This window comes from Chlorocebus sabaeus, chromosome 25 (genome assembly GCF_047675955.1).
Source record: "Chlorocebus sabaeus isolate Y175 chromosome 25, mChlSab1.0.hap1, whole genome shotgun sequence".
Classification (NCBI taxonomy): domain Eukaryota; kingdom Metazoa; phylum Chordata; class Mammalia; order Primates; family Cercopithecidae; genus Chlorocebus; species Chlorocebus sabaeus.
The window spans coordinates 16,860,875-16,888,013 of record NC_132928.1 but is presented as its reverse complement, the minus strand read 5'-3'; the positions used below and the strand labels follow the sequence as shown (position 1 = coordinate 16,888,013).

General features: G+C 45.7%; 1 long non-coding RNA gene across 2 annotated transcripts in view; it reads right to left on the bottom strand.

Moving 5' to 3' along the window:
- LOC140710243 (uncharacterized) overlaps nucleotides 1–23,426 on the bottom strand; it is a 32,600-nt gene extending 9,174 nt beyond the window's left edge. Inside the window, exons 1-2 of one of the 2 annotated variants that reach the window (XR_012091191.1) lie at nucleotides 23,099–23,426; nucleotides 22,367–22,467 (exon numbers count right to left, since the gene is read on the bottom strand). This is a non-coding gene — a long non-coding RNA (uncharacterized lncRNA). The remainder of the gene's footprint in view (nucleotides 1–22,366; nucleotides 22,468–23,098) is intronic. The other variant, XR_012091192.1, reaches the window with a different exon arrangement.
- Nucleotides 23,427–27,139: the final 3,713 nt, after the last annotated feature.

The window sequence follows — 27,139 nt, the reverse complement described above, 5'->3', positions numbered from 1 at the left end:
GATCGCACCACTGCACTCCAGCCTGGGCGACGGAGCAAGACTCCATCTCGAAAAAAAAAAAAATACAAAATTAATTGGGAGAGGTGGCACATGCTTGTGATCCCAGCTACCCGAGAGAATGAGGCAGGAGAATTGCTTGAACCCGGGAGGCAGAAGTTGCGGTGAGTGGAGACTGCACCACTGCACTCTAGCCTAGGAAACAAGAGCAAAACTGTTTCAAACAAACAAACAAACAAACAAAAACAAACAAACAAAAAACAAACAAGAAAATAGATACAGCCCCTGGAGAAACTGCCTGACCATACGCTCTCTGCCTTTAAACAGAAACTTCCTAGATCACTACATCCCCTTTCCATTCTCAACTAGTCATGCAGTGCTTGCCTGCTGGCTTACCTCTACTTAACTCCCCAAACTCTTGCCCCCTCTTACCTCTCCTTTCTGGTTCTCCTGTTTCTACACTAGGGGTCCACTTCCCACGGGTTGTCTCAATCCTGAGTCAGACTCTCTGTCCTCCTCCTTCTACATCTGCTCCCACCCCTGTACCCAGCTCACTCCCTTTCTCTCACACTCTGTCTTTTTTCCAATTCCTTGCTTTTTCCTGGCTTCCTTGTCTTTTTGCCTTTACCCAAAACCGAGGATCCCTCCTCACCCAACTCCTATCCCATCAAACACAGCTCCCACACCTACCGCATAACTCTAATCCTCTCTCCTAGGCTCCAACACATTGAGGATGAAGCTCAGGGTCCAGACAACAGAGGACCCCCTGGCAGGCTTCTCAGTGGGCCCAGGGTAAAATCTGCTGGCAAAGGGATGATGAGACTGTTTCTTACAACTCAGTGCTGTGTGCTCTGAGGCTGAAGCTGTCTTCCTCTGCCATTTCCCAGGGGCACAGAAGCTTGAGTCTTTTTGCATTAATTCCCTGGCTTGCTTTGACTCAGAGTCCAGCAGTTGGTAGCATGCTAATTTATGCAAACCAAATGCAAATGAATATAGAAAAACTATGTGACCCTGGATTTACCGGAAATCAGAGTCTCCTCTTACGGGAAGACTTAGGGAAATTTTGGAATCTACTTCCCAAGAGAAATATTAAAATAGAATGGCTTTCAGTTTGGGGTCAGGGAGGGGATGTGGTCAGAAGTCACTCAGAGGAAAGAGCATAGTCTGGGTTCCGTGTGCATCCTCTAAGCCACCCAACAGAAAGCAGAGGAAGAAAAAGCGTCTGGCTGCCAAGCCTGTGCCTTCTTTCTCCTGTCTTGACTCTGAGCTCTGGTTTAGCTCCACGGCACGCCTGAGAACAGAGCCTGTGGGCTGTACTGCCTCTTTGGAAACAGGGGCATTTTATTTGTATCTTACTTCCCATGACAGCACTTCACTATTCTCCTCTCACCTTGCATCTCCCTACACTGTCCCTCTTGAACTCGGCTCTCATTGGGTATGGCTGATCGAGTGCACAGTATGTTCTAGGACATTGTTCTGGAACCCGATCAGGGGTTAGGCATTCTGGAGGTTCCTCTAAAGCAGGCCTCAGAGGCTAAGGGGCAGGTCAACTCAGCCACAAAGGCTTAGGTGCCTCATTTCTTGAAGAAGGGAGAAAAGGACCACTCCATGAAAGGACAGGAGGGATGAAGGTGGCCCCAGAAGCCTCAGCCCATTCTTCTGATCCTAAGAAGAAATGTGCTGAACAGCCCCAAAATATAGAAACTGACCTCTTCTGGCCAGAGGCAGTGGCTCATGCCTATAATCCTAGCACTTGGCAGATTGCTTGAGCACAGGAGGTTCGAGACCAGCTGGGGCAACATGGCAAAACCCAGTCTACAAAAACACAAACAAATTAGCCAGGCATGGTGGCACCTGTCATCCCAGCTACTCAGGATGCTGAGGCAAGAGGATCACTTCAACCTGGGAGGCAGAGGTTGCAGTGAACTGAGGTTATACCACTGCACTCCAGCCTGGGCAACACAGCCAAACCCTGTCAAAAAAAGAGAAAGAAATAAAGAGAAAGAAATAAATAGAAAGAAAGAAAGAAAGAAAGAAAGAGAAAGAAGAAGAAAGAAAGAAAGAAAGAAAGAAAGAAGAAAGAAAGAAAGAAAGAAAGAAAGAAAGAAAGGAAAGAAAGAAAGAAAGAAAGGAAGGAAGGAAGGAAGGAAGGAAGGAAGGAAGGAAGGAAGGAAGGAAGGAAGGAAGGAAAGAAGAAGAAAGAAAGAAAGAAAGAAAGAAAGAAAGAGAAAGAAAGAAGAAAGAGAAAGAAAAAGAAGAAAGGAAGGAAGGAAGGAGAAAAGAAAAAAGAAAAAAGAAACTGACCTTTTCTTAAAGATCTCAAGAGAAGGAAAGATTCTTCCAAAGTCTTTATAATAGTCCAGTAGTTCCATCAGATTTTTTTACTTCTATTAACATAAATGCTTGGTGCTGCATGGAAATCATTTTGTTCTGGTACTTTCCTCGAGGTAACTAGAGAACCACTGTTCCTGGTTATTCAGATAATAGCTCAGCAAAACCTTCACATATGTTGCGAAAAGACCTTAAGACGAACTCCCCCAAGATTCAGGGACCACCTTGCTGCCTCCCTGAGAGATCACCCAAACTCAACCCTCTACTCCCAGGGCATAGGAGCTGTGTGTGCTGATCCATATTCCCCTAATGACATAAAAATTTGCTGAAGGCCAACTTTCAGCTAGTCAATATTTGGAGTTGCCCAGAGGAAGGAAAAACTGCTTATCTGTATATTTAAAATGGGAAGGACGCACTGGGTATCAAGCATGTCATGTATACTATTTCCTCTAAGTCTCACAACAGTCCCATGAGATCTGTATTACTACCATTTTACAGATGAGTGAACTGAGGCTAAGAAAGTTGAAGTCATTTGCTCAAGGTCACAAAGCTGATGAATAGCTGTGGCAGAACCTTTTAATGCTCATTAGTATCCATTTTCTTCATTTTTAGACAAATGCTCAACTACATTTCCTAGCTCTCTTGCAGTTAGGCAGGCCACATGACTGAGTTCTGGCCACTGAAATGGGGACAGAAGTGATTTTTTCCACTTTCAGGCCTGGCCCATAAAGACTTTGCAGATGAGCTTCCACTTCCCTTTTTCACATCACTATCTGGATGACCCTGGGTACCATGGAGCCATGTGATGAGGACGGGAGGAGCTTGGATCCCTGAATGACTACATGGAGCAGAGCACCCTTCATCCTGCCCTCTGCCCCTTGCACTAGACTATGACTTAGATGAGATAAAGTTTCACTGGGTTATGCCACTGAGAGTTTATCCTCAATAATAGCATGGTGGGGGCAAGATCTGAAACCAAGCATGTCAAACTCCAAAGACCATCTTTTCTCATTAAGCCATATAGCCACACAATATAGCAGAAATGTAAAAGTTAAACTATAAAATGTTATCTAATCTCACACTTCATCTCTCCCCCTCCATGCCTCTCCCATAACCAAGAACTAGATTCCTAGAACCAAGAACTTTAGATTCCTAAAGATTTTAGAGAAATTGCATATATAAAAACATAAAATCAAACAAGCAACTGATAAATATTTGTTGACGGCATACAACAACATGGGAGACAAAACTGCTTTTGTTGTTATTGGAGAGCTGGAGAAAGCCTTTCGGCATTCATGCCAAAAAGAGTCCTCTCCACCACCTTCCTCCAAGAACCACTTCCACCTGTGTCTCCATCCCATGGATGTGGAGCTATGAATTTACAGGACATGGAACACGGTTGTGGCCATCATGAAAGCCTACCAAAGCCATTATCAGTGATTGATAGCTCACCATTGCATCTTGTCATCCCTGCCCCAAGCCAAAGAGAGCTGAGTAAATATCATATAGGGCCTATACTGTGATCATGACAAAAGAAACAGACTTAATCAACTTTCCCCCCACAGGCTGTCATTCTATCAAATATAAGCTAAAATTAGCCAGTAGTTTTGGCATGATAGAATCAGACCAATCTGATTTTGAAATGAGGGACAGGAAAAGGATTATTGGCAAGAAGGGAAAAATAAAGGGTAAAGGTTTTAAAATTTTTCCATTAAGATAGGAAATCGGCTGGGTGAGATGGCTCATGCCTGTAATCCCAGCACTTTGGGAGTCCGAGACGGGCAGATCACCTGACATCAGGAGTTAGAGACCAGCCTGGACAACATGGTGAAACCCCGTCTCTACTAAAAATACAAAAAAAAAAATTAGCCAGGCGTGGTGGCAGGCACCTGTAATCCCAGCTACTTGGGAGGCTGAGGCAGGAGAGTTGCTTGAACCTAGAAGGTGGAGGTTGTAGTGAGCCAAGGTTGTGCCATTGCACTCCAGCCTGGGCAACAAGAGCAAAACTCTGTCTTAAAAAAAAAAAAAAAAGTATATATATATAAAATAAATCCTTTAGGTATAATTTACAGGGGCTAGGAAGATCTCTCCTGTTCCCCTCAAATATTTCCACCAAAGTCTAGGGAATAATTAATTTTTTTTCTTCTTTTTTTGTTTGAGACAGCCTGTTGCCCAGGCTGGAGTGCAGTGGTGTAAACACAGCTCACTGCAGCCCCACATGCTTGGATTATAGGTGCTGAGCCACTGTACCCAGCGAGAGAATTGATTCTTGGTCTTAACACTTTGTCCCTCCCCCTTTAAATGCTGGGCTGGTCTCTCTGGAAGAGTAACCCACAACTGTCTTATTAATCAATTATGCTTTATTGTGATTCAGAACTTGGGGGGAATTAATATTTATTGAGTCCTTTTAATCTGCCAATTATGGTTTCAGGATCTTTAAATACATTGTTTTGGCTGAGTGTGGTGCCTCAGACCTATAATCCCAACACTTTGGGAGGCTGAGGCAGGAGGATTGCTTGAGGCCAGAAGTTCGAGACTAGCCTCGGCAACATAGTGAGAATCTCTCTCTACGACAATTTAAAAAATTATCTAGGCACGATGGCGGGTGCCTGTAGTCCTAGCTACTCACGGGAGGCTGAAGCCGGAAGATCACTTGAGCCCAGGAGTTTAAGTTTAAGGTTGCAGTGAGCTGATCATACCATTACACTCCAGCCCAGGCAACAGAGCAAAATGCTACCCTTCAAAACAACAATAACAACAACTATATATAGTTTTTTTTTTTTTCCCCTCAATTTTCACCTTTCACAAATGGGCAAACTGAGACTCAGAGAAGCTTAGTAACCCATGACCACAGTGGCAGAAGCTGGATTTGAACTCCAGTCTGATTCCAAAGCCCTTGCTCATTGCACTATGCCAGTGTTTCTTGTTTTTTCTTTTTTCTTTTGTTTTTGGAGGTGGAGTCTCATTCTGTCAACCAGGCTGGAGTGCAGTGATGTGGTCTCAGCTCACTGCAACCTGCACCTCCCAGGCTCAAGTAGATTCTCGTGCCTCAGCCTCCCAAGTAGCTGGGATTACAGGTGTGCACCACCATGCCTGGCTAATTTTTGTATTTTTAGTAGAGACGGGGTTTCACCATGTTGGCCAGACTGGTCTCGAACTGCTGACCTCAAGTGATCCTCCCACCTCGGCCTCCCAAAGTGCTGGGATGACAGGCATGAGCCGCCGTGCCCAGCCCAGTGTTTCTTGATCTAGGGTGCTCTTCAGAATCACCAAGGGGACAGTTAAAAATACAGATTCATGGCCTTGGCCCCAGTCTCCTCGATCACTCTCCTGGGGGCAGGGCTCAGCAATCTGTGTTTTCCAACACCCCCAGATGCAAGTGGAGATGAGCCAAGTTTGGGAAATATCACACTGTGCTTTGCTGTGGGAAATTGGAAGAGGGTAAGTCGAGCGGGGATGGTGAGGGAATGCAGGGAGGAGGGAACAGAAAGGGACCATCTATAGTGCTGCTCAGGCCTGGCCCTGCTTAGACAGACACTGGCGCCTGTCCCAGGAGTTGAGCTCCTGACTGTGGAACCTGGAGGAAGAACCTCAAATCAAGAAATGGACTTTCCAGTCGTATGTTCTCCACATCTCTCCTGTGGAAAGGGGATATCATGAATGCAGAATTCAGCTGCAAAAAGTCATCTCCAGGCCTATTTTTAAATCCACCATAAAGAAAGAAAGAAAAGCCTGTCAACATTCAAAATGTGCTAGTCCCTTTTCTGCTTCAATAAAACAGCCTTGATTTAGTGCTCGCTACTTCCAAGCCTGTGACCACTAAGAGGCAGCTGGGATGAAGTTGGCTGCCACGCAGTCTTGGAAGCCAATTCGTAAAGAATGGTGCCAAAATCGGGATGAGGGTACTGTTTAGGTGTGAGGAACTGAATGGCTACCTTAAAAAATTTTAGTATATTCTTGTATATACACAGGGGCCATAAGAGCTCGACTTGGGAATTGTAATAACTGCTGCCGTTTATTGAGAGCTTAACTTTGTACAGATACACAATCCCTTATCCACAGGTTGACCATATAATTTATCATGCAAACCAGGCAATTTTGAAAGTGTAAAGGAGGGGTGGGGGAGCTATCAATAATTTCACCAGGACTACAATTGTAAAACTGGGATGTATGATCACCTGATTTATCCAAAACCCTGCAAACGTGCTTCAAGTTCAGGCTTTTTTTAGATTTTATAAAGGTAATACTGTGTACATGCATATATGCGTATGTGTATACATACTGTATGTATGTAGGGGGATCCAGGATAGTACCTCATAATCAAACACATTATATTTCTGCAGCAAATGTATGAATATTTGCCCCAAATTGAATAGACACATCAGGTCAGATTCTGCTGACTAATGATTTATGAAAAATACTTTTTCATGAAAGTTTTCAGAGAAACTTGGAAAATTCTTTTTAAAATTGTGGAAAGGGCTTATGGACCTGTACCGAGAGCTCTGCTAAGTGTCTTTAATTGCGTAGCAGAGACACTAGCTGTCCCACTGTAAATACCTTCTCCTTCTCCCTCGATACTAGAACCTCCAACTTGTGTTTGGATCCAAGGCTGTCTGGAGTCAAGACTGTGCTTCCCAGGCTTCCCTGAAGCTATGTGTGGTCATGTGACTAAGATCTGCCAATGAGATCTGTAAGTGGAAAGATGTGATCAGGGCTGGTAGTTACCCTGCATGCCCAGGTAGAGATGTACCTGTTGTTTATAGCTGGCGTTCATTCTGATTAACTGAAACCCACGCCTTACTGGTCGTTAAATATTTTCAAAATTACTCCCGGTGTAAAACCTTTAGGAAGGCTCCTTAAAGGGACAGGCATGTCCTTCTGCCATCCCTCAACCTTACTTCCTGCTGGCTAGAATGTGGACCCTGATCACTTATTCCACTTTGGATCATGAAGATGAAGGCCACAACCTGCAGAGGATGAAACTGAAAGCTGGAAGGGTCCTGGGTCTTGGTGACTGCTTGGATGGCCTACTTTGGACTTTTACATGAGAAAAGAAAACCTTTTTGTGTTAAGTCACTGGTCGTTTGTGTTTTCAGTCTTTCTCAAAGTAACTGTATTCTAGGGTTTGCTCTGACCATGCTGCTTAACAAACAACCCTGAAATCTCAGATGGCAGTTGTATTTATTTCTCATTCAACAGCCTGCACATCAGATGTTGTGGTTCTGCTTCAGACTGTGGGTCTTCGTCCTGGAACTAGCAGACACTCAGGACAAGCTCTCCTCATAACCCGGAAAGCTCAGGAGATGAAGCCAAAACACACAAACCCATTTAAAGCTCCTGCTAGTGTTGCTCTCATATTCCATTGGCCAAAACAAGTCACGGGACAGCCTGACATCAAGGGGAGAGAAAATAGGGGAAGAGAGGATAAACACCTGCTGTTGATACACAGAATTGACACATGTGCAACCCAGGCCTACAGCTGCACAGGCATCAGGGGCTTCTGAGCATTCTAAGCTCCTTCCAGCCCTCCCAGCATCACGGGGGCAGGGTGGGGGGACCACTGCTCCCTCCCTGATCATGGCCTGAAATTCCAAGTGTTTGCCCCCGACCCCAACCCCGATGACACTACCAAGTAGGTGGCAACAGGAAAGTCTCTCTTCCTTTGACCGCCCCTCTCTACAGTCACCCCAGACCACACACCAGGCTGCACAGGTGTCTCTGGCAGTCTTTCCCAAAGGGGTGAGGGGAAATGTTAAAGATGGGAGCTCTGCTGCCTTACATTTGTGTGTCTCCCAAGGCTCCCCTTCTTCCAAACTTCCTTTGAGAATTTCTACCCAGTGGCTGTGTGCAGGTCCTTCCCACACATCCAGGAGCACCTGGCACTTCTGGAAGTTTGCTCAGGAAGGAAGTGCATTTCCTACAGTTCCCCAATAAACCTCTCCAGGGGCCTCATTGTCCAACTGCCAGGACCCACCCCCAATTCATTAACTGTAAGGTTTAGGGAGGGGATTTGGCAAATCAGCCTCAGCCACATCCAAACGCCTGAAAAAAAACACCAAGAGAAGTTGCGGGGGGCAGTGTGGACGTTGGGGATATTGCCAGTAGGTAAGTGGGTCTGGGGGAAGAACAGACCTGGAAGATTTTACCACTGACTATGTGACCTCTGGCAAACCAATCCTTTTCTGGGCCTTTATTTGATTTAGTGTTCTTTTATTTGTTGAAAGAAGGGATTGCCTTTAATGGCATTTAAGGTTTCTTCTAGTTCTAACAGCCTGTGATCTAAGGAGGAAGGGGGGAGAAGGAAAAGACCAGCATATGGGTGCCCAGAGGGACACAGCATGGTGGGGGCTCAGTCACCTGGGGATAGCATGAAGCCAAAGTTCAAGTTCTTCAGCCCTTATCAGATTGTAGTCCTTATCACCAAGCTTAGCTTTACCTCTCAGCCACATTCAGGGCCATGGACTAAGGACACAAAATTTGTGCACAACAGGGGCTACCTATCATGACGACTGCAGTATGTATGGCACCCCCCAGAGTTAGAGCAGTTCTGGCCTCATCGCTCACCACTCTCTGCCTCAAACCTCAGTTCCAGCAACTCCAAACTACCCTCAGTTCTCAGCACACGTCATGGTGCCTTCCACAGTTCCCTTTCCCTGCTACACCGCTATCCTTCAATCTCCCTTCCCCTGCCCCCACCTTCCCCTGGCTATTGCCTACTCATCCTTCAACGTTCAGCTGAGCCTCCTCCCCACCCAGGTTCGGACCCCCTCTGCATCACTCCCACAATGCCTTTTCACTGCACTCACTACACTGTATTGTAGCTATCTGCTGTGAACCTCTAACTACTGTCCTACTAGACCTGAGCTCCCTTGGGGGCTGAGGGGAGAAATTGTGTCTTATCTATCTTATTTTATGCCCAATGTCTTTCACAATACCAGACAAATGATAAATGGGCAATGTTTGATGCAAGAACAAAGAAACGAACTGGGAAGGAAAACTGAAAGGAATGTCACATGTAGATGGTATAGGCGACCTTTGTTTCTCCCCCACACCCCAATTGCCACACATACTACATCTGTAGTTCAGTGAAATCATGTCAATAAATACCAAGGGTGAACGGTAACCTTTGAGCTAGGGAAAATAAATTGCCCGGGGAAGAAGCTTGTTGTCTGGTAGGCAAGAAAAGCCTTCCTTAGTGATGGTGGAGAAGAGAGCAAGGTTGGGGTGCAAGGTCAACTGGGGGCAGGATAGTCAGGAAAGAAGTCTTGAGGAGAGCAGGACTTGAGGGGCCAGTGGTGAGGAGGCTGGGTTTGGTGGGCAAATGGAGACCATGCTGTCACACACCTGTGGCTTCACCAAGACAAGAAAGAGCTTGTGGCCTGGCCAGAGAGGGGGAAGAGGATTTCAGTTGGAAATCTGAGTATGAGGTGTATGCGAGCAGTGGGAGGGCTCCAGCTGAAGGGGACTGAGACGCAGAGGGACCCAGATGGCAGAAGGAGGTGGCGCCCCTCTGCTCCCTTCTCCCACTCTCCCTGACTGTGCCCAAGGTGTCCAGAGCTGCCTCAAGCCCGGTGGTCTAAGTAGGAGACTTGGTGATGCTCCCTCAGGGACTGGCTTCAGGAAGTTAAGTGGGCCTGATAATCTGGCGGAAATTTCTGTTTGCTTTAGAGAAGATGATTAAAATTGCCTAGTCACTGGATTTGAATACTCAAGAATGAGTTTAATTGAGAAGAGAATGTTTCTTTTTAGATGATGCAATAACTGCCATTGCTGGGTTTGTTTGCACCAAGGGGAAGAACTTAAATATCTGAAGTGTCTGAATTGTAGTGGTTGTTAGAGAGGACGTTTGACATGTCCTAAGATGATGGCTGAGGTGGGAGCCAGAGCTGTCATGAAGTGTAAGGATTGAACCTTACCCTGAAACCTCCATCAAAGAGGTCACTTAGCACGCATTAAAACCCATGCATTCACCTCAACATACCCTATGAATCTGCACTCTCCGGAGCCAGGAGCAGCCAGTTCAGGATTTTCACTGGCCTGGCACCCAGCTCGGGTCCCACTTCACTTCCCTTCGCAATCTGTCGGCTGAGAGACGGCACTGTATGCCTGCACATGTTTGGGCTGTGTTCGCCTGTGTGGGTGCAGGTGTGCACTTGCACATTGCTGGCTGTGCATGGTCTTGCAGCATGCTTAGGCAAACCTCTCCCCAACCTGGATCTGGGGCCTCAGACATGGTGAAACTGATGCTCAGACATGGCGAACACGTGTTTGATTCAGTTTAAATGGAGGTGGTGCGGACGAATTGAAGTTTTGCATCAATACAGTAGAACTTACATAATCCAAGACCACCTGTTTCTTCTCTCTGCCTTCCCCATCCAAATCATCCCCAAATCATCCCTGAGAAGCCTCTGCTCCCATCAGTGTCATCCCTGGGGGCCCCCATCAGAGAAGTGTGTGGGAGAAGCAGGTGCAGATGACAGTACTCCCTAGTCCAGCTGCCTCAGAAACTATTCCTGGGGTCGGCGGCGTGAGAGACCCACCCACCACCACGTGTCGTGGGCGTCTGCCCCAGCACAGAGTTCATACCCAGTCCCCCGATGGACCCCCTTGTGTGGGGGTCTGGGCAACGCGTGGACTGGGCCACAGCCCATGCCCCGAGCAAGTGGACTGCATTCTGAGGCACCTGCTCTACTTCTGCCCAGGCCAGGTGCTGTGGATCCAAGCACTGGGCATGGCCACAGTGAACTTTCCTGAACAAGTAGTACTCTTCCAGCTGATGCATGCACTGGCATTTATTATGGTTGGGCCAGTGCTGGAAGTGGAGATGTCTATAAGATGGTCATGAGGATAGGATGGAACCCATACTCTAAGAACACAAATAAGGCCATGGAAAGGCATATCGTGGGTATCTTCAAAGAGGACTTCTGCAGCGAGATCTTCAGTGTGGCCATCCTTGGCTACCTCAGACCTGAAAGAACTTTGATTCTTTAGAGTCACTTTTTTCAGCAATTCAAGGTGATATTGAGGAAGCTAAGATACACCTACATTTACCAGAACATTTGAAACTTAAAAAGGATCATTTCTTTCAGGTTCCTAAAAGCAAAATAATGAATAGCCACTGATTTTTAAAAAATCTTATTTATTCATTCACTGTATTCTAGTATTTCACTGCTTACAACTGTCCAGTCTCACCTTGGTTATAGTTGTAAAATCAAACATTTTCCTACAGCTGTGAACTAGTTTAAACAAAACAACGTAATTACTATCTTGTGCTTCAACTGTTAAATTATTAACAGGTTTCATTTATTTAAATACATAACAAGCTTTATTTCAAAATCAAGATTTTCAAAATATGTTAATTAGAATGTACCACTAGAAGGGTATTAAGTGTCTTATAATGGAAATGAAATGTAAGTAAGTATGGGTTAAAAGGCAAGTCACTAATTTGAGATGAGAACTATAGTTCTCATGGCAAAAACCCAGCATGTATGTACTTGTATAGCATATACTCCTGAACAGAGAAGACTTACAAAAGTAAATACATTAAATAGGAGTTTTATAGTTTATTATAAGCCTAAGGGGAAAACTCCTGACTTTGTATTTGTGATATATGATGCATTAATATTTTATTATAAGCATGAAGACATTTGTGAAATTTTGTTTTTTGTCATTTTCTTTTTTTTTCTTTCTTTCATTTATTTATTTATTGACACAGGGTCTTGCCCTGTCACCATGGTTGGAGTACAATGGTGATCAAGGTTTATGGCAGCCTTGACCTCCTGGGCTCAAGCAATTCTCTCACCTCAGCCTCCTGAGTAGTTGGGACTACAGGGGAAGCCACTGTGCTCAGCTAAATTTTAAAATCTTTTTGTAGAGACAGGGTCTCCCTACGTTGCCCAGGCTGGTCTCAAACTCTTGGCTCAAGCAATCCTCCCACCTCAGCCTCTTAAAATGCTGGGATTACAGGCCTGAGCCACTGCACCTGGCTTTAGTCATTATCTGGGCAGTCACATCGTTGCACCATTTTCATTTCTGTATAGAGCTGCCTCAGTTCTAAGTGGTCTGGACTCCCTCTGCAGATCTTTATTGTTGTTAAGATAGTAAGATAAACTTTTTTTAATCTATAGATCTCCTTTTTGTTGGATAACACTTCTTTCTTCTTCAGAGTAGATATTCTTGTAGATATCTGTAAGACTTTTTTTTCTTGACTTTGATTTTTTTTCCTTTTTTAGGAAAAACAAAGACACAACAGACTTCATCTTTAGGTTTACTCAAGATTTAAGTGAACACATAAAAAAAAAAGATTTAAGGGAACACATAGCCGTTCGTTTATATGTAGCAGTTTCTTAATACACACACACACACACACACACACACGCACACAATGCTTGTTTTCCCTCTAGCCTATCTAAGAGCCAATTAAACTATAAAATACTTAGAAAATTATTTATTGTTAATGTAACTATATGTTCTAGGACAAATCTAAACTGGTGTAGTTGTATACACACAATGTAATTTAATGCTAGTCTAAGAATGCTTGTAGCCTGAGAGAAAGGCATAGGTTTTGTTAAACAATCTTCATACTGTAGATTTTTTTCCTCCTACTGACTGTGATTTTTGGCCACTTGAGTCTTTTTGTTGATATTGGCAGAAAGTTGAAATCTTTGGATATTTAGAAAATTAAGATTACAGATTGCGTTGGGCCCCTTCAAACAGTATATTGCATTATTGTTCACTTTAGTAATAGATTTGGTGGTTGGTTTGGTGGAGGGATAGAAGTATATAGAAGGTAATTTTTAAAATAATTCACTATGGCTCATTTTTTTCCTAATCTGCATAAATGAATTTGAACTGACTTTAATAAAAGTATTTTGAAAGTACATAGAAAAACATCTGAAACAGTTGTTGGACAAAAGGAAAACATGTATAAATTTAATTGCAGTGTGTTTTACTTTTGGGTGTATGAATTTATGGCAAACAATGCAGCTTGTGGCTTTTTTCATTTCTTTATAGAGCTATGTAGAAAATATTATTTTTAATATTAGAAATCCTACACTTGAAAGAAGCCTCAATTATATGTGGCTTTATGAAGCAAAGTTAAAAATAAACATGAAAAATGTGAAAACATTTGTGTTTGTTTTGTCTGACTAGCTTGCTGTTAATTATGTTCTCTAAGTGTGTGAATGTTCTTTGATACTTTATTGTCACCTTCCATTTTGTTAAATAGCCATTGCTTTTAAGATGGATGGTATGGTGCATAGAGGTTAGTTAACTGTATCTACATTTTTCAAAGTTTTATATTAATTATCTATTATAAGAAGTTACAAGGCTGGACGCGATGGCTCACGCCTGTAATCCCAGCACTTTGGGAGGTTGACGCAGGCAGATCACGAGGTCAGGAGATCGAGACCATCCTGGCTAACATAGTGAAACCCTGTCTCTACTAAAACTACAAAAAATTAGCCGGGTGTGGTTGCGTGCGCCTATAATCCCAGCTACTTGGGAGGCTGAGGCAGGAGAATCACTTGAACCCAGGAGGTGGAGGTTGCAGTGAGCCGAGATTGTGCCACTGCCCTCCAGCCTGGGCAACAGAGCAAGACTCCGTCTCAAAAAAATAAAAAAGAAAAAGAAAAGTAAAAGAAAAAAAAGAAGTTACAGTAGTGCCATTTTGATTAGTCTGAATGTTCTCAGGCCTTGAAATAAATTTTGACTAAGCAATTTTTTTTTTCAGAGCAGGAGTGGAAGTTTATTTTAAAAGCTTTAGGCCAGTAAGGAAAAAAAGGAAAGGAAAGAAGGAAAGTACAACTTGGAAGAGGGCCAAGCAGGCGACTCAAGAAACCAAATGCACAGCTTGACATCTTGACTTGGGGGGCGGGGGTTTGATTTGTTGGCATACTTCCAGGATCTTATCGGGAAGCTGCTGATCAGTTTCAGGTGTTTTCTATCTATCAGGAGTCGGCCTTTCCCTGGCGCCAGCTGTGACCAATTATTACTTTAAACAAACTGTTAACAACCACCTGGCCATCACCCGATGGTTGTCTAACACTTTGGTGTGTGTGTGGTGGGGAGCCTTCTCCTGCCCTGCTCGTACCTGACTAGCTACCTACTGTAACATTTACCCCTGCCTTAAGAGTCCAAGACCCCAAATCTTTGGTGGAAAGTGGATGCAGTCCAGTCTTCTGTAACTGTTTCCTGCTGATGAGGGGCGGTGGTGGTTCTGTGAGTCTCAGCCTCTTACTGTCTAGGCTGAGTTGGCTCCATGAGTTGCTGAAAGTGGTATCAAGCCAGGTCCAAAGAATACAGAAGCAGGATTTCGCCTAGGTCATATCCCACAATGGGCAGTCTAGAGGCCCCTATAGAAGGTGATTCTTGAATATTGAGAGGACGGTGTCACTTATTGAGGATCATCTGGAGCTTAATGGCCTTACTTTGAGGTGAAAAGGCATTACTTATCTTTCTGCTTAAAAAGGAACCTCAGATCTTCTAGGGACTCGCAAGCGTGTTCAGGAGCTGAGGGCATTGTTTCCAGCTCTGGTGTCTCAGAGACTTTCCACAGCTTCACTCAGGTGTGATGTATCCAGCTGGCAAGCTCTGAGACTAAGTAACTTTTTAAATGTTCCTTCTAAGTCTTTTTTTGTTTAACAACTCTATTCTTATAATTTCTTAAAATTGTGAACAACTAGCCACACTACAAAGTTAGTGGACATAGATAGTCATGTTATAATCAAAGTAAACTTACCCAGCTGTTAATAAAACTTGCAAAGTCATATGGAGCATATAGTCATGAATTGCTTCCTGGTAATTAATCATGGTGGCCATAAGTCAGTCCAGCCATTGCCTTCCCATTTCCCAGGCCACAGGCTCAATAAGGGCTTTTCAAATTCCTGGATATTAGCTGGGCCATCTGGCTTTGTTTTGGCTGAGTAGTACCCAACTCCTCTTTCCTATTGGAGGGAAATCTCCTTTTATATAAGGTCTTGGTGGGTGGCCACTTTGGAGACTAAAAAGGCCAAGTCCTCCTTCTCTCTGCACTCAGCTGTCCAGGTCATACGCCTGAACCCCAGCCAGAGCCAATACTATATTGCTGCCAAGACTTCAATCTTGAATGAGTGACACATAACCCAGAAGCACTAGAATTCTTCCATTGTGATGAGGAATCCACACCAAGCCACTCCGGCTAAAAGGAATTTATTGTGCTTCCTGGTTTTTTTCCAGACTGTTTCCTCCAGACTCACACCACACGTTTCTTCCAATAAATGTCCTTCCTGGTTACAACAACCAGATATTCTTGGTTTCTTGCTCCTGAACACGTTCCCCCTGATTATGGCAGGCACTGTTGGTCACCCAATGGCTGCTCCCCTTTCCTTTCTTGCTAATAGAACCCCAAGTTTTTATTTCTTCATATCTCTACCTGGCCCAAGTATAGGGACCATGATTGGTCAGTCCTATCGCCTTGTCCAGCGACAGGTCTAAGGTTAGGCCTGTGACCCAGCTGTAGCCGAAGAAACCTGAGGGGAAGCACTGGAAGCTTCTGGGAAAGGCTTTCCTCACTGATTGTCTTCCTGCTTGAGAAACTGCCACATGAGAAGAAAAGCTTGGAGCCACTGCAGCCATCTTGCCACCACGAAGGAAGGCAGCAGCAGCCCTAAAGAAGGCAGAGGGAGCCTGGGTCCTTGATCTCTCAGAGTCACCACAATGACCCTGGAATCACCTCCCTCTCAACTGTGGATTTTCTGTGATGAATCGGCCCTTGTCATTTAGTTATCTTATACTAAGTGTTTTGTTATTTGCAGCCAAAACATTCTGAAAAACTGATTCTCTGAATTTCACTATTTTCCCAAATAATCATCTGCTGTTGGAGCTGGAAGAGATCTGGGAGATCTTTGAGTTTCTTTGTAATAGAAGAATCTGAGTCGGATATGGAGGCAGAAGCAGAGGGAGAACCCAGGCCTCCTGAGTCTTATCCTGTGATGAGCTTTGCCCTATGGTGGTCTCCCCAACACCCTGAGGAGGTGCCCAGGATATTCCACAGGGAGCCATGGGGATAGAGCCTGGATTCTGACATCTGAGAATCATGGGCGAAGGGGCAGAGTGAGCCTCTGCTGGGCTTGGGCAAGGCTGTGGGCTGAGACACCTAAGATGCCAGAGTTGTGTTTCCAGCTCTTTCTATCGGGGCTCCTGTTATATGCCTGAGTGTGTACACGTGTGTGTGTGCACGTGGGCACACACCAACCTCTGCCCTGGGTTCCACTTTTCAGCCTCCCTGAGTCTCTAGGATCTCCTGCTTCCCCACCAGCCTGGCAGCAAGGTCCTCTTCCCCTCATGGATGAGTACTTTTTGCAGTTTCTGGTTGGTTTCATGCCCTTTATTTTTTTCTTTTTTCTTTTTTTCCACTTTTTAGGGCTTTATTTACAAAGTGTATATGTAAGGAAGTAAAGCCGTTTCCATTTACAGTTTACAAACTAGAACCAGTGGAGTTTGCCTTGGAAGCCCAGTCTGGGTAACCAGTCATGCCCAGGCTGGCACAGAGGAAATCAGCACTCTTCCTGTACACCTGTAGTCAGCAGGTGAGATGAACAGGGCTGAAACAGCTCTTCAGTGTCGATTTTCATCACTGTGAAATCACAACTGTACAAATTTCACCACTGTCTGAATCTACATTTATAGAGTGAAATGGGAACTGCTTTGACAACAGTAATTGTGGGTATATTCAAAACCAACCATAATGGGAAAAAAATACAAGTGCATCAAATAAAGCCACAGTATTGTTTCAGAATACCATTTGGATAGAATGCATAAGAATGTATTACCACACACATGCGCGCGCACAACTGAAAACCATGTTGCCCAGCCCAGAGTATTTGCACTTTATATGCAGGTGTATAAAATATATATTGGGCACCTACCAGATGCTCATATCCTATAGATTAGTAGTTGTTACCCCAAATCCAATGTAATTCAAGAATTCTCATTTTCAGGAGAAACATTAATTTGGGTAAACCAAGGATTTTTATAGTAAAGATGTATAACGACTCTCAACTGAATTATCCCTTAAGTATATTTGTGTATATGTGTATGTAGAAATACATTTACCTTACAATAGGACATAGTATTTTTATTTTTTAAAATGCAGTGGTTTTTTTTTTAAAGAAAAATTACAGAATTTACTACACTAAACCCTTCACTTTTTTCACGCCACTTCACAATTTTTCCTACAGCTATGCCTGGACAAAGACAGCTCAAAGAAAGGCTAGGAATTCACTTCTGGGCCTTACAAAGCTTCAAAAGAGTGGACCAGATCTAGGGGGAACATTGATCCTGGATGCAGCTGGCTGACTGAGGTGCTGGTGTGCTGTTTCTTCAGAGGTTTCAGGAAGGCGGCCCCAGCCCAAAAGCACCCTTCCTTCACCTGGGAAGTCAGTGCCTGAGACTCCACCATTAGAGATACAATGCAAACCTTCCTGGGAGACAAAACTCCTCATATATGCCTTAAAGTGAGTTTTTACGATCCTTTCAAGAGGGTCAATGTTGAGAAGAATCCAAGTGGAGAAAGGACCAGGTTGGTTGAGGGTAGCACCAAAAGATTCTCTTTTTCACCCAGAATAGGTGCTGCAAGTCTGTCCTGCTGGTGATGCACATACTGGAGAACAAGAGGGTCGTGGAGACAATTATGTAAACTTCCAGGGAGAAAAGCTGGGCAAGGGGAAGGGCATGGAGGTGGGTGGTCAGGTGTATCGGGGCATATTGTGGAGAGAAGTGTAAGAAGTATGTGGTTACTTTGGTAGTGGACACTAGACAGCCATTGAAGGTTCTTAAAGAGGAGAGCGACATAATCCAAAAGCCAAATCTGATGGCTATGTGGACAGGATTGAATGGAGAGACTGGCATCAGGGACTCCAGGGAAGACATAATGAAGGGCTGAACATGGCCCTAAAGGAATGGTAGAAAAGTCACAAGAAAGGCACAAAGTAGAATCCAGGTGACCTTGTCCCCAAAGACTTGTAGGAAGAATGCTGATTCCCTCACAGGGAACTAGAAAGGGAGACCAGGAAGCTGGTTTATAGGGAAGAAATACCGAGTTTAAGGTACCTGTAGGTCATCCAAGTGGAGATGTTATTACCGTCATTAGTATTGGCTGACAAACATTAAGAGATTACTCTCTACCAGGCACCATGCTAAGCCCTTCACATGCATTATCCCATTTAATTCTCATAACATCCCAAAGGGTAGATATTTTTATCCCCATCTTACAGATGAGGACATTACAGCCCCAAGAGATTAAATATTTGCCCAAGTTCCCACAGCTAATAAGAACCCAGGCCCCTGGCTCCAAAGCTCCTAACCACCATGAGGCTCTGGTGCTTGGGGAAGAGGTCAGAAGCTGGTCTGTGGCCACAGAGATGACAAGGGAGCTCTTAAGAATGGCTGGGACCTCCCCAAGGAAATTCAAGAAGGAAGAGGAGAGAACGAATCTTTATGGCGTATCATTAGACAAGTCACTCAACTGTCACCATCCGTCAGCTAACCTTGAATGAGACCTCTAAGAGCAATTTCCCCATTCCCCAGGATTTAAATGGGGTTTGGAGTTGGCATTGACAACCCACTAACAACAGCTCACAAGCTCACTAGCAGAGTAACCCGTAACTCAGTGTGAAGGAGGCTGTTTGCTCCTTCCACCCTCTGATCAAGAAGCTTGTTTTTCTAAGTAGGACTTCGTTTCTAGATATAAGTCTTGGGACAGAACTTTGAAGCAAAATCTGGATGCAGAGGTGGAGTGGGATGGGAGGGAGCAGGTTTAGGTGTCACTGCACTTTTCAGTTATTCCTTGGGAGCTTCAGACATAGTCTGGAGGGTAGGGGGGACATTGACGAGACGAGAGAGTAGAGGATGGCCTGTGGAGGAAGGGAGGTGGAGGAAACAGAGGGACAGGGCATGAGGGCTCAAGGGAGCAGGGCCTTGGAAGCATTCGCCCTCTCTCTGTGCTCACTTTTATCCACCAATTCCCCACTCTGTGCCTCTTCACTCTTTTTTCATCTTCTAAAAGAAAAGAAATTCAAGGGAACACTTACACTGAACCCAAATTGGTTTCCTTTCCCTCCAAGCCAGGTGTCAGTGGCACCTTCCTCTCTTGGTCCCCCAGCACGATGCCTCCTCCTTCCTCATCCCATATCTCTTCTGGAGCCACATCCAGCCCAATTAACCTCAGAAACTTCTCCTTCATCAGGCTTCCCTGAACCCCATGAGGTGAGCCTCGAGAACTTGGAGAAAAGCTCCTACTCCCCTACCCCCAACCCCTCTTAGGATCTGGTGAGGAGAGGTAAGATGGGTGGGGGGTATAATCCCCGCTCAGCCTCCCCATCAAGTCTGTCTTTCAGACCCCAGGGTCCAGCACACTTTGGGTTCCTGACACATGTTTGTGGAATGAATGAATGAATTAATGGGAAAATGGACATGTAACGAAGGATGCCAGAGCAGAGCCTGCTGAGTGGAGGAGGCTTCGGTGAGTCACGGGGCTCTCCATGCCTCCAAGGCAAAGCTGTGAAAACCATTAGCTGCGAATCAAGTCCAGCAGGCCCAGAGCAAGTTTCAGTCGCCCTGGCTGCAGAGTTCACACCCTGAGCGCCCATCCCCAGGCCAGCAGCCTTGCCTCCTACAGCCAACTCCCCCAGTGAGATCTGGTCTCAGGCCTGCCTCATTGTCCACACAGGCCAAGGGTATGGGGTGGAAGCTCCCAGCAGGCAAGGACTTTGGCTTACTCACCTGTGTACCCCCACGGATAGGCTCATAGTAAGTGCTTAGTAAATACCAAATGAAGGAAAATAGAGTTATTTGGTGTTTGTTCTGGTCTGAATGTTTGTGCCCCCCATCCCCCAAAAAACTCATATGTTGAGATCTTAACCCCAACATGATGGTATTAGGTGATGGGGCCTTATCGAGGTGATTACCTCCCAAACATAGGCCATTGGGAGGTGATTATGGTGGCGCACTCTTGAATGGAATTAGTGCCCTTATAAAAGAGGCCGAAGAGGGACCTCTCACCCTTTCTACCATGTGAGGACACAGCCAGAAGGCAGGTTTCACCCAACACTGAATCTGTCAGCACCTTGACTGTGGGCTTCCCAGCCTCTAGGATAGCGAGCAATAAATTCCGGTTGTGTGTAAGCTACCCACTCGATGGTACTTCGTTACAGCAGCCTGCATGGACTGAGACACTGCTCGTTAGGTGCCAGCAGCTTTAACACACAGATGTCACTCAAACCAAACAGCAGTTTTGAAAGGCGAGTCCTCCTGTGCCTATTTTTGCTGATGAAACTAACACAAAGAAGTTCAGGGACTTCCTAATGGCCACCAAGTATTTTGGTAGCAGAGACCTGGCATTGGTTCAAATCAGGTCATTTTGCTCTTAAGGCCATGTTCGTTCCACCAACCATAAATACCGAAACCATCTGGGTTCTGTATGAGGAAACTGAAAGAGAAAATCCTGGCGTCCCAGAGTCCACCCAGGTGTAGTGCACTTCCCTTCCTTCACCCCACTTAGGAGAGGCAAAGGAGGCACGGAGTAGGGAAGGATGGCAGCTCCTCCCACGTCTCCAGGTGGCTTGCTGCTGAGGCCTCTCAGATGCCCAGGATGGGGGAGAAGGGGACTCTTCCTGAGACCTAGAGGTCCTGGATAAGGACTGATTGTCAAGGGTGAGCCTTCAGTCTACCCCAGGCCCTGATGGCCGCATCCTTCTGCTGGGAGCCATGCTCTGAAAGTACCAAGTGTTCAGTGGATGAGAAGAGAGAGCGAGAGAGCCTGGCAAGGATAAACCAATCCACACTTGACCCCAAAGCAGTGTGAGCTGGTTAAGAGAGTGAGCTTGGCCAGGAAAGTCAGTCAAGACGGAAGCCCTCAGAAGACAGCGCCTGAGACAGATTGACATCAGCCCAGCCGGCCTCCACCAGCATGCAGAGGTGTCTGAGACGCACTCCAAAGGGCCCAGCTGGGTAGCAGATTCCAACTGAGACTGTGCTCTGCCTTCCAGAGCTGTGTGCCTGTAAGCAAGTCACTCACCTCTTAATGGAGATCATGATGTACTTCACAAGATTGTTATGAGCATCGAAAGAGATGGGGCATGTGAGTGAATTGTTGGGGGCCGCACCGGGGGTGGTGGAGAATGAAAGAACACACACAAAGACAAAGACACACAGAGAACATGGCGGCCGCACTCAGAGCCTCCGCCTCACTTTATTTATACTCCATAAACTTCACGTCAGCAGAAAGAATGTAATGCAAAACAAACTTTCTTTTCTCACATGTAACCTTCTACTCAGTACCTTGTTTCTATATTCTTACTTATCTACCTGCCTTCTTGGCGCCTACGGGAGTTCATTAAAAGTTCAGTTGGAGCTACTGTCCTTGAGCCCTATCTATTCTCAGCATACTGTTTTCAAAGGCCCCTGCAGTGAATCCCTGCCCAACAAAATATATGGAAGAAATAGAAAAAGGCATTCAACTAACATTTGTTCAATTGAACTGTTCTTATGTCTAGCTAGTTGTGGGTTTCATAGTTTTACTTGACTGGATTTGGGTTGCATTTCCTCGTATGTCCTCATTTTCTCTTTTGATTTTTAAGTGGGGAATGACAATAAAAATTCACTGAAGGTCTAGTATGTGCTAGATTAGTCCTTCTCAAAGTCCGGTTCCTGGACAGATTGCACCAACATACCCGGAGATGCAAATTAGAAGTGCAAATAAATTATTGAGCCACACCACGGTCCTACTGCTTCAGAAACTTGAGGTGGGGCCCAGCAACTCTTGTTTTAATAAATCCTCAGGTGATGCTGATGCACACTAAAACTACCATGCTAAGTGTTTTACATGAATAATCTCTTTTGATTCCATAAAAGCCTAAAGAGGTGGGAAATATAATCATATCCCTGATTTACAGAGGACAAACATGGGGTTTGGTGAGGTTAGTGGCCTGCCCCAGGTCCTGACCTGGTAAGGGAGCCCCAGGTCTCTGTAACCCACACCACTGCCCTCTCCCCTCACTGCCTTGATGCCTCCTAAAAGTGAGACACTTTTGTTCCAAGAGGGCTTCCTGCAGGCAGATGTGGGAGCAGAAGTCACTAGTGACACTGGAGCATTCTTCCGGGCTGATGGGTAGAATAGACAGCTATTTTTATTAGGTTTGCAAGACCAGCTAGACTGTTATCATCTATGGGACTAGGCAAACATCTAGCACTAGGACTGTCCCATTCCTGGGCTGGAGCTAAGAAGGCATGGCTACTCGTTTGCAATATTCCCAGAGCACCTACCATCTGCTAAGCATGAGCTTCCGCAACACTGAGACCTGTTGTAACCACTGATGATGATGTCACCTTCAAGGATGGATTAAGTTCCTACTACTTGAAGGCACTGTGCCAGAGGCTTTACAATACACTATCCTCCTGGTGTTATCATGCCCTTTAACAGATGACACCGTTGAGACCCAGAGAGAGGCGGGGACAACAGCTTATAAGCAACGAGGCAGGGTTCTGGCCTGCGTACTCGAAGGATGATTTCTTCCATTATGCTATCCTTTGAGAAGACAAGAGGGAGTAGGGGAGAACGGTGGGGGTTCCCAGCAAAAGGACAAGGCCCTCAGGGCCTGGGGTAGAACTGGAGGCCCACTCTTGACAATCAGTCCTTACCCAGGAGCACAGAGCCAGGCAAATCTGGTCCCAGCACCCATGCCCGCTTCCCCTCCTGGCTCCCTGACGCAGGAGAAAGCCCCCTGGGGCCCACTGCTGGCCGGAGAGCACCTGCCGCTGATGGGAAGAGCTCCGGTTTTCCGTGTGCGCCAAGAGGGCTCAAGGCAGACCTGCCAGCAGCCACGAGATGGCGCTGAGATCCAGGAGACCCCGAGCGCTGCCGCCACCCTCTCCGAGGCTGCCCCTCGGAGGACCCAAGCGGTCGCGGAGGACGCTCTCCCACTCCCCACCGGGATTCTTCTTCCCTCCCTCCTCCTTCCTCGCCCCCTGGCCCTGCGAAGAGTGGAGGCACCATCGGGGAGCCCTAGGCCCAAGGCCGGGCTGGGACTCCCCAGTGACTCCCAGGCAGCCCGGGGACAGCTGCTTCTCCCCTCCCCTCCCCTCCCCTCCCCTCCCCTCCCCTCCCTTCCTCTTTCCGTGGGCTCCTCCCCAGCCTGCCGGTCAGTCCAGGGCCACTGCTCTCCCACAGCACAACTGAAGCAGCATCGCAACTCGCAGACTTAACGACTGCACAACTAAACATCAAAAATGAACTCTTCGTTAGAAGACATCCCTCTACTTGAAAACTCAGCCATCGAAGTTCCCCCTATGTGTCAAAAATAAATTATGCGTAGGAGCCAGAGTCCTGTGCCTGGTGTCACCTCTCTTTCCCAAAGTCCTCTCCCATCAGGAAAACCATGCACGTGCGTGGGTCCGCGCGCGCGCACTTGGAGAGGTAGAATTTTGAGTTGAAAATCTGGATCTACCATGAAAAATTGTGTGACACCAAGCAAGTTCTTTAGGACTCTTTGAGCCTCAATTTTCTCATCCATGAAGTGGAAATAATACTAGTAATCACTTCATCTGCTGTTGGAAAAATTAAATACATCTAAACCATTTAGAGATGCTTTGACACATAGTAAGTATTCAGTAAACATTATTTCTTTTCCTCTGACAGTTATGGTGTGTGTCCATCATCTGGCATTCAATGCAGGCAGCCTTGTGTTTTTGGCTACTTTCTCCTATAGGACATCCCACCCGCAAGGGCCGTGTCTTGCATATCTGTGTGCTCAGGAGCACCCAGCACAGGCTCTCGCCTGGTGCATAGTAATCAGAGTGGGCCATAGTGACCACCACAAACCACAGCCTCTAGCTTCAATTCTGCCTCCCTCCTGTCTTCTCTCTGGTGCTGGCTTCATGCACAGCCCTGCTGGCGCAGTTATCGAGTGTCCTCACCTCCACTTCTCTGCTTTGGGGCGGGTCGTGCCCAGCTTTGAGGGGTGAGAGCTGTAGCCTTTTGCTCTCTGCTAGGCCAGGGAGCCCCTTCTGAGAGGGTGACAGGGTGGTGGGGGCATGGTGCTTGTTTTGTGTCCTGGAGAGAGTGTGCGCCACATGAAGCCTGCTTGAGCAGAGGAGAAGAACCTGCCCCGACACCTTAGCCTTGACCCAGGTTCGTATGGTGTGAAGCCCTTGCTTCCGCTGTGATCGGGTCCAAAAGGTTAACAAGTCAATTTGTAGAGGTCTGTGTCTGGGACTTCTCTGGGGTTTTTATTTGTGTCTTTCCTGACTTTTCTATCTCTGAGAGTCAGGTCTTTCCTCCACCTCTCTGTCTTGCACTGCAGTTCCCCAGTGCGCAATCATTCCATGTGTGTTGACTGACTGCCAGACACATTGGCTCTGAAGGCTTTACCAAGCTGACTCTCAGTCATATATATATTTTTTTAATTTTTGAGACAGGGTCTCACTCTGTTGCCCAGGCTGGAGTGCAGTGGCACAATCATAGCTCACTGTAGCCTCGAACTCTGGGGCTCAAGCGATCCTCCCACCTCAGTCTTCTGAGTAGTTGGGACTACAGGTGCCTGCCACCACACCTGGCTAATTTTTATTTTGTATTTTAGAGATGAGGATCTCGCCATGTTGCCTGGAGCTGGTCTCAAACTCCTGGGCTCAATCAATCCTCCCTCCTAGGCCTCCCAAAGCACTGGGATTACAGGAGTGAGCCAACACACCTGGCCTCAATCAGATCTTTAACATCCAATTTATTCGATTATGTCAGAGGGCCCCCTGCTGAAGCTGTTCACAGATTGCTCTGATATCATTAAAAAGCTAACCACATATGCAAATGAAGTGTTGGAGGTGTGAGGGTGGCTTGGGGTAGAAAGTGCTTCTGGTTCATCTAGGAAGGCTTCCTGGTGGGGGAAGGGCAGGGGCTGAAGTTGTCACTGAAAAGGATGCAGTTTGATACAGTGAGGGGGGTGGTGTGGTTTTAGGCCATAACCCTCCCTTTCCTGGTGCAGGTCCTCACATGAGTCATTCCAGAGTTCCCTTGCTGGTCACTGGGAACATTCTAGTGTGTGACCTCTCTCTGGCAACAAGCTGAGTTCCTGGAAAACAACAATCACGGAGAGACAGTCCACCACCTCTACCCTCTTAACTCTTCCTTAGAAATCCTACTGTCTGCAGCTGGGAATGAATGGAATGAAGGTCAAGGATGAAGTAATAATCAAATACTGAGTTTTGGGTGCCCTGGTAACTATCCGGTTTCCAGTTAGAGTTCCTGGATGACATCTTCTTTCCAGAGGAAGACAGAGTCAAATGAGAAACGTGAGTTGAGCCCAGGGGAAAGGACCATCCGGGAGACGCCTGAGGGGCTCCAGGGCATCGTAATCTCTTGCTCAGTTGGCAGAGTGGGGATGACACGGCCAGCTGCTCTCTGGAGTCCTTGGCCTTCCTGTTTCCCTCTGAGGACTTTGAGTGGGGAATCTAAACCATATGTCTCTGATTCATTTACTGTGAACTCATCAAGTTGCAGTTTGGCGAGAGTCCTTGGATGTCTCAGAAGAGCTTTTGGTTTGGTTTCATTTGTTCTTTCTAGTGCTTTTCCTTTGAAATAGGAAGTTTATGTTTGCCAAAAATAAGTTGAAAAGCTAATTTGATATTGGATCAGAGCATAAAAAGAAATCAAGAAGATATTATCCTTTGTGTGTCCCTATTTTTAACTTTGCAATGCAGGCAAGTCATAGCTGACATTTAATTCTGCGGATTGGGCGCTATCGTTATCCCCATTTTACAAATGAGAAAACTAAAGCCCAGAGTGGTTACGTAAATTGCCCAAGTCCACATAGCTAGTAAAGTGGCAGCTTTATATACGTGCACAGTAGCATCGCCAAGGGCCCGTCATGCTTTTAGGGGCTTATGTAAATATTTTAATTTCTTTTAAAATCAGAAAAAAATGAACTTGATGTGGAAAGAGAATTTAACGTATTTGTCTTTCTACCAACACAGTCATATAACGTTTAACTCTTTCAGAAGCAGGCACCGTCTTGAGTACCAGGGAGAATGAGAGAGAGAATGGAAGGAGCAGTGGTTGGGTGTCCACTGCGCTCGGCAGGGCTGACCACTGTGTGAAAGTGGCCCAGATGCCACGTCAGCCCCCTCAGTGAGGGGACTTCAGCCCACACCCTAAGGTAGAGCAGACTGTATTTAATAAAGTGCCACTGGGCTTGGACTAGGTAGATCACACGAGGCTTCATGAAGGAGCTGGGATTTGAGGAGAGGGTTAAATACGAAAGGGTGGGAGAGTAGAGACAATTTGAGGAATGGAGAATTCCCTGTACTGGTGGAGACTGGGGGTAGTTGATGTAGAAGTTGTACTGATTATTAGTTAAAACTCAGTTTCTAAACTACTTTTGAATTGTATTTTGTTTGTATTTCACATTGAAGATCTGCATCTAGCTGTTACTTGTTTTCATTCTGTCAGTGATAATTAAAGCTCAATTGTTACTTAAACTCACAAATGATTATCTTCTGTAATAGAAAGGTAAACAGGACTTTTGCTTTTGTTCATTTTGTTATTTCCTGTTAGAGGTTAACTAATATTCATTCTTTAGCAGTTAATGTCTATATAGCAGACATAGATGTAGCAGGTATAGATATTGGTGTTTAGCAGCAATAATTAGAAAATTGTCCAAAAGGTCATAGGAAACCATCTCACTTCCTTATTTTTGCACCAAAATGAAATACCAAACATTGCAGTGTGGTTTCCATGGAAGGGACTCATGGTTTACAAACAGTGCCCCTCAGAGATAGGACTTGA